General features: G+C 44.2%; 1 protein-coding gene across 1 annotated transcript in view; it reads left to right on the forward strand.

Annotated features, from left to right (window-relative positions):
* Positions 1-13,334, forward strand: part of LOC120022190 (receptor-type tyrosine-protein phosphatase T-like) — a 356,205-nt gene that overhangs the window by 104,625 nt on the left and 238,246 nt on the right. The gene's annotated exons all lie outside the window — the stretch shown is intronic.

The raw sequence follows: 13,334 nt of genomic DNA on the forward strand, positions 1-13,334 counted from the left end.
CTAATCTAGCCCACCTGATTCTAATAATTAGCTGGTTGATAAGCTGAATCAGGTTAGTTTCAACTGGGGTTGGAGTGAAAACCTACAGGAGGGTAGCTCTCCAGGAACAGGGTTGGAGAGCCCTGATATATGGTGCCATTTGGGAAGCTGCCTCACTCTATGCCAGTACTTCTCCTTATTCACTGAAGTCACTACTCAGGATGAGACGATAAAACCTACTCGTTACCAGAGGGTGAAAAAAAAACGAGTGTCTCTCTAATTAATACTCCTTGGGAGCTCAAGCTCAAATCAAAGATAATGATAATTGAGATGTTAAGAATGTGCAGGAAGAAGAGGCTTCTCTGGGAAAGGGGTTAGGTGGGAGCAATTTTCCGTAATAATTATTAGCCCAGTGGGTAGCGTAGGGAGCATGTGGAAGAAAGACACACTTCATTTGATAAAGTGACAGCTAATCAGATCAACCCTGTGTGTGTGTGTATGAGAGAGACTATGTGTGTGTGTCTTACTGTTTCTGTGTGTACTGTATGTATAAGAGAGACTGTGTGTGTGTGTGTGCGTGCAAGTGTGTGAATTTGTGTGACTGTATGTGTGTGTGCAACTGTGTCTGTATGTGACTTTTAATGTGTGTGTATCAAGGGTTGGAAGCGGTTCAGCGAACAGAACCGAAAACCGGAAAAGAATGAAAACATTTGAGGAACAGATCCCGAACCTGAAACTAAAGTGATCTAATCTGTTCCGGAACAGAACCGTTATTTTAAAACCATGGGAAGCGGTTAATAAGGTTATTTTATGTTCGGGGCAACAAAGACCCTATGCAAAACCCTCACTGTCACTCAGAAGAGAATGCGCCCTTACCTGCTTCACCAAAGGCCCATGCGAGGAAGTTTGTGCCCCCGCATTGCCAAAAGGTTAGTGGGCAGTGTTTAGGGCCTGGTCAAAGTGTTCATCTGCCTCGGGGCAACCGCTATGGTGTTCCTTTAATGGCTCCGCCAATGTACATTCACCACATGGACATGCCATGTTGGTCAACATGTATCACAAACCCAGTGCTCATTTGGAATGAGCCATTCTGCCTTGCTGTCCATTAGTTTGGGTAGTCAAATCAAATCAAATCAAATTTTATTTGTCACATACACATGGTTAGCAGATGTTAATGCGAGTGTAGCAAAATGCTTGTGCTTCTAGTTCCGACAATGCAGTAATAACCAACAAGTAATCTAACCTAACAATTCCACAACTACTACCTTATACACACAAGTGTAAAGGGATAAAGAATATGTACATAAAGATATATGAATGAGTGATGGTACAGAACGGCATAGGCAAGATACAGTAGATGGTATAGAGTACAGTATATACATATGAGATGAGTAATGTAGGGTATGTAAACATAAAGTGGCATAGTTTAAAGTGGCTAGTGATACATGTATTACATAAAGATGGCAAGATGCAGTAGATGATATAGAGTACAGTATATACATATACATATGAGATGAGTAATGTAGGGTATGTAAACATTATATCAATTCCCATTATTAAAGTGGCTGGAGTTGAGTCAGTATGTTGGCAGCGGCCACTAAATGTTAGTGGTGGCTGTTTAACAGTCTGATGGCCTTGAGATAGAAGCTGTTTTTCAGTCTCTCGGTCCCTGCTTTGATGCACCTGTACTGACTTCGCCTTCTGGATGATAGCGGGGTGAACAGGCAGTGGCTTGGGTGGTTGTTGTCCTTGATGATCTTTATGGCCTTCCTGTGACATCGGGTGGTGTAGGTGTCCTGGAGGGCAGGTAGTTTGCCCCCGGTGATGCGTTGTGCAGACCTCACTACCCTCTGGAGAGCCTTACGGTTGTGGGCGGAGCAGTTGCCGTACCAGGCGGTGATACAGCCCGACAGGATGCTCTCGATTGTGCATCTGTAGAAGTTTGTGAGTGCTTTTGGTGACAAGCCGAATTTCTTCAGCCTCCTGAGGTTGAAGAGGCGCTGCTGCGCCTTCTTCACAACGCTGTCTGTGTGGGTGGACCAATTCAGTTTGTCTGTGATGTGTACACCGAGGAACTTAAAACTTTCCACCTTCTCCACTACTGTCCCGTCGATGTGGATAGGGGGGTGCTCCCTCTGCTGTTTCCTGAAGTCCACAATCATCTCCTTTGTTTTGTTGACGTTGAGTGTGAGGTTATTTTCCTGACACCACACTCCGAGGGCCCTCACCTCCTCCCTGTAGGCCGTCTCGTCGTTGTTGGTAATCAAGCCTACCACTGTAGTGTTGTCCGCAAACTTGATGATTGAGTTGGAGGCGTGTATGGCCACGCAGTCGTGGGTGAACAGGGAGTACAGGAGAGGGCTCAGAACGCACCCTTGTGGGGCCCCAGTGTTGAGAATCAGCGGGGTGGAGATGTTGTTACCTACCCTCACCACCTGGGGGGCGGCCCGTCAGGAAGTCCAGGACCCAGTTGCACAGGGCGGGGTCGAGACCCAGGGTGATGACGAGTTTGGAGGGTACTATGGTGTTAAATGCTGAGCTGTAGTCGATGAACAGCATTCTCACATAGGTATTCCTCTTGTCCAGATGGGTTAGGGCAGTGTGCAGTGTGGTTGCGATTGCTTCGTCTGTGGACCTATTGGGTCGGTAAGCAAATTGGAGTGGGTCTAGGGTGTCCGGTAGGGTGGAGGTGATATGGTCCTTGACTAGTCTCTCAAAGCACTTCATGATGACTGAAGTGAGTGCTACGGGGCGGTAGTCGTTTAGCTCAGTTACCTTAGCTTTCTTGGGAACAGGAACAATGGTGGCCCTCTTGAAGGATGTGGGAACAGCAGACTGGGATAAGGATTGATTGAATATGTTCGTTAAACACACCAGCCAGCTGCTCTGCGCATGCTCTGAGGACGCGGCTGGGAATGCCGTCTGGGCCTGCAGCCTTGCGAGGGTTAACACGTTTAAATGTTTTACTCACCTCGGCTGCAGTGAAGGAGAGCCCGCAGGTTTTGGTAGCGGGCCTTGTCAGTGGCACTGTATTGTCCTCAAAGCGAGCAAAAAAGTTATTTAGCCTGTCTGGGAGCAAGACATCCTGGTCCGCGACGGGGCTGGTTTTCTTTTTGTAATCCGTGATTGACTGTAGACCCTGCCACATACCTCTTGTGTCTGAGCTGTTGAATTGCGACTCTACTTTGTCTCTATACTGGGACTTAGCTTGTTTGATTGCCTTGCGGAGAGAATAGCTACACTGTTTGTATTCGGTCATGTTTCCGGTCACCTTGCCCTGGTTAAAAGCAGTGGTTCGCGCTTTCAGTTTCACGCGAATGCTGCCGTCAATCCACGGTTTCTGGTTTGGGAATGTTTTAATCGTTGCTGTGGGTACGACATCGTCAATGCACTTCCTAATGAACTCGCTCACCGAATCAGCGTATTCGTCAATATTGTTGTTGGACGCAATGCGGAACATATTCCAATCCGCGTGATCGAAGCAGTCTTGAAGCGTGGAATCAGATTGGTCGGACCAGCGTTGAACAGACCTGAGCGAGGGAGCTTGTTGTTTTAGTTTCTGTTTGTAGGCTGGAAGCAACAAAATGGAGTCGTGGTCAGCTTTTCCGAAAGGAGGGCGGGGGAGGGCCTTATATGCGTCGCGGAAGTTAGTATAACAATGATCCAAGGTTTTACCAGCCCTGGTAGCACAATCGATATGCTGATAGAATTTAGGGAGTTTTGTTTTCAGATTAGCCTTGAAATCTCCAGCTACGATGAATGCAGCCTCAGGGTGTGTGGTTTCCAGTTTACAAAGAGTCAGATAAAGTTCGTTCAGGGCCATCGATGTGTCTGCTTGGGGGGGAATATATACGGCTGTGATTATAATCGAAGAGAATTCCCTTGGTAGATAATGCGGTCGACATTTGATTGTGAGGAATTCTAGATCAGGTGAACAGAATGACTTGAGTTCCTGTATGTTGTTATGATCACACCACGTCTCGTTAATCATAAGGCATACACCCCCGCCCCTCTTCTTACCAGAAAGATGTATGTTTCTGTCGGCGCGATGCGTGAAGAAACCAGCTGGCTGCACCGACTCCGTTAGCGTCTCTTGAGTGAGCCATGTTTCCGTGAAGCAGAGAACGTTACAATCTCTGATGTCTCTCTGGAATGTTACCCTTGCTCGGATTTCATCAACCTTATTGTCAAGAGACTGGACATTGGCGAGTAGTATGCTAGGGAGTGGAGCGCGATGTGCCCGTCTCCGAAGCCTGACCAGGAGACCGCTACGTTTGCCCCTTTTACGGCGTCGCATAGGGTCGCCGGCTGGGATCAGATCCATTGTATTGGGTGGAAGGCAAAACACTGGATCCGTTTCGGGAAAGTCATATTCCTGGTTGTAACGATGGTGAGTTGACGTTGCTCTTATATTCAGTAGTTCCTCCCGACTGTATGTAATGAAACCTAAGATTACCTGGGGTACCAATGTAAGGAATAACACATAAAAAACAAAATACTGCATATTTTCCAAGGAATGCGAAGCGAGGCGGCCATCTCGGTCGGCGCCGGAAGTAGTGTGTGTGTTTAAGGGGAGGTTAGAAATACTGAACCGTAGTGATATCAGTTGAAAGGGAAATGACCACTGCTACATCCTGACAATGTTTATGAGGTTACTGCTTATGTGTGAGGAATGTGTCTTGAGCATAATTCTAAATGTCGAGACTAGAATAAAGGGAGGGGTGCGTGGCGAAGATGCACTATAGGAACGTCTCTCTCCACTGTTGCGCACTGACTCCCAACAATTCGTGCACACTTGTTTCATTGTGTCAATGTTTGTCAATGCAGCCTGGTCTCATCGACTAGACATAACATAATAAAAGTAAATCTGGGACACTCAAATTAGTATGATATGTTACATTTGGTTACATAAGACAGATGGTTATTTAAGGCATAAACTAAAGTAGGATGGGTGGGCGTATAATGTGAACATCTAGCAACCCAAGGTTACAAGTTTGAATGTCATCATGGACAACTTTAGCAACGTTTCAACTACTTACAGCTTTTTAGCTACTTTGCAACTACTTAGCATGTTAGCTAACCCTTCCCCTAACCTTAAACCTTTTAGCTAACCCTTCCCCTAACCTTAACCCTTCCCCTAAATCTAACCCTAACTCCTAGCCTAGCTAAAGTTAGCCACCTAGATGATAACATTTGTAACATACGTTTTGCAAATACATAACATAGTGTACTTTGTGCAAATTCATAATAGATATTACAAATTGTAATTCGTAACATACCATACTAAATGGGGTGTCTCTGATTAACAGACAGAATAATACGAAATGCTGTAAGACCAGGTTGGTCAATGTTTATCAATACCCCATGAAATATATATTCATCAGTGAAGTTACTGTTAATCCCAAGATATTCTCCCATTAATTTATAGTGCATTTGGAAAGTATTCAAACCCCTTGACTTTTTCCACATTTTGTTACATTACAGCCTTATTTTAAAATGAATTAAATCATTTTTCCCCCTCAGCAATCTACACACAATACCCCATACTGACATTTTTGCAAATTTATTTAAAAAAGAAATAAAATGAAATATAACATTTACATAAATATGCAGACCCTTTACTCAGTACTTTGTTGAAGCACTTTTGGCAGTGATTACAGCCTCGGGTCTTCTTGGGTATGACAGTACAAGCTTGGCACACCTGTATTTTGGGAGTTTCTCCCATTCTTCTCTGCAGATCGTCTCAAGCTCTGTCAGGTTGGATGGGAAGAGACGCTGCACAGCTTTTTTCAGGTCTCTCTCTCCAGAGATGTTCGATCGGGTTCAAGTTGAGGCTCGGGCTGGGACACTCAAGGACATTGAGACTTGTCCTGAAGCCACTCCTGTGTTGACTTGGCTGTGTGCTTAGGGTCGCTGTCCTGTTGGAAGGTGAACCTTCGCCCCAGTCTGAGGTCCTCAGCATTCTGGAGCAGGTTGTCATCAAGGATCTCTTTGTACTTTGCTCTGTTCATCTTTCCCTCGATCCTGACTAGTCACCCAATCCCTGCCACTGAAAAACATCACTACAGCATGATGCTGCCACCACCATGCTTCACCGTAGGGATAGTGCCTGGTTTCCTCCAGACATGACGCTTGGCATTCAGGCCAAAGAGTTCAATCTTAGTTTCATCAGACCAGAGAATCTTGTTCCTCATGGTCTGAGTACATTAGGTGCCTTTTGGCAAACTCCAAGTGGGCTGTCATGTGCCTTTTACTGAGGAGTGTCTTCCGTCTGACCATCAGGTTCTTGGTCACCTCCCTGACCAAGGCCCTTCTCGCCCGATTGCTCAGTTTGGCCGGGCAGCCAGCTCTAGGAAGATTCTAGGTGGTTCCAAACTTCCATTTAAGAATGATGTAGGCCACTGTGTACTTGGGGACCTTCAATGCTGCAGAATGTTTTTGGTACCCTTCCCCAGATCTGTGCCTCGACACAGTCCTGTCTCAGCGCTCTATGGACAGTTCCTTCGATCTCATGGCATGGTTTTTGCTCTGACATGCACTGTCAGACACTGGGACCTTATATAGACAGGTGTGTGTGTTCCCAAATCATGTCCAACCAATTTAATTTACCACAGGTGGACTACAATCAAGTCCACCATCAATGATGATCAATGGAAGCAGAATGCACCTGAGCTCAATTTAGAGTCTCATAGCAAAAGGTCTGAGTACTTATGTAAATACGGTATTTCTGTTTTTTGTTTTTTTAATACATTTGGGAAAAAAATCTATACCTGTTTTCGCTTTGTCATTATAGGGTATTGTGTGTAGATTGAGAATATATATGTTTTAATCCATTTTAGATTCAACGTAACAAAATGTGGGAAAGGTCAAGGGGTCTGATTACTTTCCGAATGCACTGTTTACTGAACAGCAGCGCAGTCATCAACTACATGCACCATGTCTTCAACTACGGAGTTGGGGAAACACGTGTGGAGCTGAATTGTGATAATTGCAGTGGCCATAACAAGAACACGTTTGTGCTCTGGTATTGTGTCTGGTGGACCATGCACAAGCTCCAGCACAGTGTGGACCTTCACTTCATGATCACAGGCCACACAAAGTTTGCCCCCAACTGGTGCTTCGGCCTCATCAAGTAGCGCTTCAGAAAGACCAGAGTGAACAATTTGTCTGAGATTGTTGGTGTTGTGAAGGACAGCACTGTGACAGGGGTCAACATCCCACAGCTGGTTGGACTGGAGGATGGTACAGTGCTGGTGGAAAGCTATGGCTGGCAACAACACCTGACTCCGTACTTCAGGCCACTGCCACAGATCAAGCAGTACCAGCACTTCAGGTGAAAATAACTTTCATTGCATTGCATGAGGTTATTCTTCTGATCTAAACTTGGGAGGTGAATTGATGTTGTGCGGGGTTGTAATGTCCTCTGATTTTTTTGTTGTTATTCCCTGTTTTACACCTTCGATGCTCTGGAGCCTGGTGATGTTGTCACCAAGGAGCGTTCAGACTCAGTCGGGACCAGGTTTCAGCAACAGCGCAACGCTGACATCCTTCCTCCCATAGATGGTCTGCCTGTACAAGCCCCACAAGACTGGACACAGCTAGACAAACGTAACTTTTTGAGAAGATCAGGGAGTTTTGCGACGAAGAGGCTATGGACATCACATGCCCTGCACCAAAGTCAAGGAAACAGGCTCTCCGAATATAGATTCCCTTGTTCATGCGTGGTTCGGAAGGACCAGTCATAAGCACTATCTTGCAGTTCCTCTATTCAAATGACTCTCTCCTAACACACACGCCATATGTTGCTGCTACTTATTTTTTATCCTGCTGCTCAGCCACTTTACCCCTTGATTGTATGCATATAGCTACGTCATCTATCATTGATATCGTTATTGATATTGTTCTTGTACATACTGTATATTATTTTATTTTGACACTATCTATTTCTTATATTGCTACTATGGAAGTAACTATTTAGCTGTACCGTTTACACCTTCTGTAGAGACCCATCCACTTAGCGACTTAGCAAAATGTTGATATATAAAATGAATATTGATATGTGTGGTCGTAACGTGACAATATCACAACAATATCATGTGACCACCACATAAATATATGGTGCATCCACAGAAATATATGGCGCATGCATCTGTTTATGTACTGTACATGTGCACCTCACTCAGCTTAACTTATATATGGAATACTATGTGATACAGTGGGCTCCAAAATTACTGGCACCCCTGACTGACAATGCACAAACAATACCTCAAAAAATATAAACAATATAATTATAGAGAGAAACTCTAAATACCAACATGTGAGAAATACTGCGCTTCATGTTTCAATAGAATTCACATTTCAATAGAACCAACCAAAATCACCCAATTATTTAATACAAAATACATTTCACAAAAATCAAGGTTTCATAATTAGAATATAATATACTTTTTACTCCATACATTTTCCCTGACATCCAAAAGTACTTGTTACATTTTGACAGGAAAATTGTCCAATTCACACACTTATCAAGAGAACATCTGATCTCTTGAGCATCTGATCCGGCAGACTCACTAAACACAATTGCTTAATTTGTAAGTTATGTCTGAGTGTTGGAGTGTGCCCCTGGCTATCCGTCAATAAAAAATTAAAAAGAGAAAACAATTGTGCCGTCTGGTTTAATATAAGGAATTTGAAATGATTTATACTGGATGTGGCTAGGGTTTATAGCATTTATTTCACATGACCCATCAATTTGGCGAATTTGCCAATCTTGGTGTTCTCTGGCAAATGCCAAACGTCCTGCACGGTGTTGGGCTGTAAGCACAACCCCCACCTGTGGACGTCGGGCCCTCATACCACCCTCATGCAGTCTGTTTCTGACCGTTTGAGCAGACACATGCACATTTGTGGCCTGCTGGAGGTCATTTTGCAGGGCTCTGGCAGTGCTCCTCCTTGCACAAAGGCGGAGGTAGCGGTCCTGCTGCTGGGTTGTTGCCCTCCTACGGCCTCCTCCACGTCTCCTGATGTACTGGCCTGTCTCCTGGTAGCGCCTCCATGCTCTGGACACTACGCTGACAGACACAGCAAACCTTCTTGCCACAGCTCGCATTGATGTGCCATCCTGGATGAGCTGCACTACCTGAGCCACTTGTGTGGGTTGTAGACTCCGTCTCATGCTACCACTAGAGTGAAAGCACCGCCAGCATTCAAAAGTGACCAAAACATCAGCCAGGAAGCATAGGAACTGAGAAGTGGTCTGTGGTCACCACCTGCAGAACACTCCTTTATTGGGGGTGTCTTGCTAATTGCCTATAATTTCCACCTTTTGTCTATTCCATTTGCACAACAGCATGTGAAATGTATTGTCAATCAGTGTTGCTTCCTAAGTGGACAGTTTGATTTCACAGAAGTGTGATTGACTTGGAGTTACATTGTGTTGTTTAAGTGTTCCCTTTATTTTTTTGAGCAGTGTATATGCCAGAGAAGGTGAAGAATATGTGTGTCCAAATATATTTAAGTGCCCGTTTGGGGATGTTGTAGTTAGTTCACTTTTGGGTAACTCAAGGAGAGACTGTATCTGAGCCTGGTACCCCACCTGTATCTTATTGGTTAAGACAGGTTTGTCTGATGAGAGGCTTTTTTTTTTTATGCTGACATTTTGAAGTCAGAACTTTATATAGGCTATATATTTCTAAATATCACCATCTTTAAAACACCAACGCTGTGTAAATAAATCACTCATTAGCACCTCTACCTGCCTGCCTACTGCTGTATCTTTGTCCTGACTGAAAGCCTCTATTTTAAGATGCCAACAAGATGCCTAGCGCTTCAAGGCGTGCTTCTTCCGTTCTCTCTCACACTCTCCTCACCCACAAAAGCTCAGCTGCATCTCCCGCCCTACACTGTGACTGGCAGCAGAGTGTGTGTTTGTCCTTCATTATGCTTAAAGCATGCTGTTTAGGCAAAATACCATTAGCTCTTAATAGGGATAGGCATCCCGCTAGTGGGACACCGGTCGACAACATCATGTGAAATTGGAGTGCGCGCAATTCAGATAAATAATCGTAATATTAAACATTCATGAACATACAAGTATCTTATATCATTTAAAAGCTTACATTCTTGTTAATCTAAATGCGTTGTCCGATTTACAATAGGCTTTACAGCGAAAGCATACCATGCGATTGTCTGAGGACGGCGCCCTACAACATATTTTTCAACCAGCACAGGCTTCACAAAACCACAAATAGCGATTAAATAAATCACTTACTTTTGAAAATCCTCTGTTTGCTACAACATGAATGGTCGGTTTGTTAGATAAAATTATTCTTTATATTCCAAAAAGTCTGCTTAGTTGGCGCCATCGATTTCAGTAATCCACTCATTCAACATGCAGACAAAGGAATCCAAAAAGCTACCGCTAAACTTCGTCCAAACAAGTCAAACGATGTTTCTATTTAATCCTCAGGTACCCTAAAATGTAAATAAACTATAATATTGAATACGGAAAGTAGTATGTTCAATAGGAAAGTAAAATTAGTAAGCGCATCTAGTGGAAGCCATAGGAATTGCAATCAGGGAGCCGGAATTACATAGGAACAATAGGTTTCCATTATAAGCCTGGGACCTAAAAAAAAAAGATTTTGCGGTTGGTTTGTCTTAGTACTTTCGCCTGTCATATCAATTCTGTTATAGTCTCAGACATTGTTTTAACAGTTTTAGAAACTTCAAGGTGTTTTCTATCTAATGCTACCAATTATATGCAAATCCTGGCTTCTGGACCTGAGTAACAGTTAACTTTGGGCACGTCAGTCAGGCGGATATTCAGGAAACTAGACTTAAACTTATTTTGCTGTTCGGAACAGTAGAATGGAATTAAAAAACAATGGTTCTGTTCATAACGAAACCATTGGAAAGTCATTTAAGTTCCAACCCCTGGTGTGTACACAGTATGTGACTATTTCTGTACGTACTTGTGCGTGTGTCCCTGATTGCTTGTGCGTGTGTGTGTATGTGTGTGCATGCCATGGTCCCTGCGAGGCCCTGATGGGGAATTGGTAATTGAGGTGAGCAGATGAGCAGCCGTGAAACTCTCTGTTCTCCAGGTGAGAGAGATGATGAAGGAGCTCTGTGTGGGAGCGCCGACACAGTGGGGAGGCACCACTGATCTGGCGCAAATGCTCCAGCACTGATAGTGTTTTTTTCTTCTCTTCTCTCCTTATTTCTTCACGCATCTCTTTCTCGTATTCTCTTTTTCTGCTTTTCTTTGAATTCTCTCTCTACATTTAGCCTCTATTCATCTCTCACTCTCTTATCTATTTCCCATGCTCTCTCCCTCTCATTACCCACTGCTTTACTTGACATGTCCTTTCCCACTCTTGCTCATTCCCACTGCTGCGAGACACACTACCTTCATTCTCAATAGTGCCGATGAACGGGAAAAGGACTTTGTCAGGGCTTTCTCAAGGTGTAAAATGCTAAAAGTAATTTAGAGAGGCAGGGAAGCAAAAAAGACAAAGGGAACATATTTGAATTGAGACAGTTGCAGCCTTCTCTGACCTTTTAAAGTGTATGCAGGGTGAATATGTGTGGCAGTGTGTCTGTGTGTGAATCTGCAGACAAATGCGTGTCTATCTGCATCTTGGTCATTAGTCTTTTTGTTTGTTGGTGCTGTAGCTGTGTGTGTTTGAGCTAGTTTGCTAGTCTTTACACAACGGGTTGGTCTAATCCTGAATACTGATTGGTTAAAAGTGCATTCCAGCCAGTTGTCTATTCCACAAGTTACCCCCGGCTAAATCTATGACGTTAAAATGCCTATTTACTCTGTTGCATCTCACTGCGCAATCCACTGTCTCACCAGCCCAGGCAGGGAAGTTATAAATCTTCACTATAAAAAGCATCAAGAAATCATCTCACATTTCTTTTAGACTAACATTTCGTTTTCAACAGCGGAGATTTGTATAAACCTTTTTCTCCGACATTTGCAGCATTGTTTCAATGTTGAAACTGTCACATAGTAATGAACGTGTAGGGGTTGGGAGTCGGGACGAGAGAGAGAGGCAGGCAGCATTTTCAGTCAGTCGAAATCATTTTTATGGATATATACAAATAAATGTACATTGAAAAAAAGTCAAACGTAACGCAGCTAGTTTGCAGTCTTTCCAGCGTCAGTCTTTCCAGCGTCAGTTATTGTGTTAGCTGTGTTGTTGGCTAGCTGCTCTGAATAACAGTGTCCTAACAAAAGAGCATATCATATATGCCAGGTGAAATCATGCCTCATTAACTCATTGTTATGGATGTATCCAAATAAATGTCACTAGAAAACAGCTTACACAAATGCAGCTACTGTTGTTATTCTTTCTGCACTGTTTGACATGACTAAGTTAGCCATAGTTGGCTAGCTAGCAAGCAAGGGATAAGAATGTTCCCAGCCAGTATGGCAATGGAACATTTAGAACGAATGACTGGGTCGCGTCTATAGATACAGAGCAAAGAGACTGAACGACTGGGTCGTGTCTCTGGCAACCAAACCAATAGAACGAACGACCAGCCGGCTCAGGTAGCAATCCTAGATTTGTTTCGGGACTATATCTTGTGGAAGGACTTCGTCTCGGGCCTAACAACACCTTGGCCAATATATCCTCCAAACACCAGCTTCTTGGGCATTATCACTTAAATGTGCCTCTGTGTGTGTGTGTTTATGTGTCTGTGTGTGGTCCTTTGTCAGCAGCCATCCCTCTTTGTACCCAGAAACAATTTAGCTAGGTGAAAATGATGTGCTAATACAGTGGCTCCATGCAACCGGCTCTGCAGGTATCCACCACACCCCCACCGCACCCACACACACACACTCCCGGACCCCATGCCTCAGAAGACCCACTTCCACACCGCTTCTTCCCTGATAGAATGCACCCAATTCTAGCTGACAGACACAATCCGTTCCACCCCCCCACCCCCCCCATTATTCGCCACTCTACCAAACATTAACACTGTCAAATTCTAAGGCAATGAACAGAGCCCTCCTGGAGGAAACTGTGAGCCCCGAATGGAACCGGAATGGAGACTGAACGCACAGGAATTGTTACGGTCCGCAGGAAGAAGAGTTTGTAATGCATCTCTGTAGCGGTTTAAAGACAGGAAGAGGATGGTTCTTGGGCTGGAAGCCGACAGCTCTCGAACCAGTTACAGATTGCCCCGTCACCTTGGATTGGCCTGTGGAGGCTGACCTGAGAACAGTGTAGACAAGGGGGGAGATCTCTGTGTACAGAAGGCTATGCAGTGCTGTATCTCAACTCGGTTCAGGCTCTTTTATTAATGCAACACAGTATGTATTCCATCCAGAAGGTGTTGGTCCC

This window comes from Salvelinus namaycush, chromosome 2 (genome assembly GCF_016432855.1).
Source record: "Salvelinus namaycush isolate Seneca chromosome 2, SaNama_1.0, whole genome shotgun sequence".
Taxonomy (NCBI): Eukaryota; Metazoa; Chordata; class Actinopteri; order Salmoniformes; family Salmonidae; genus Salvelinus; species Salvelinus namaycush.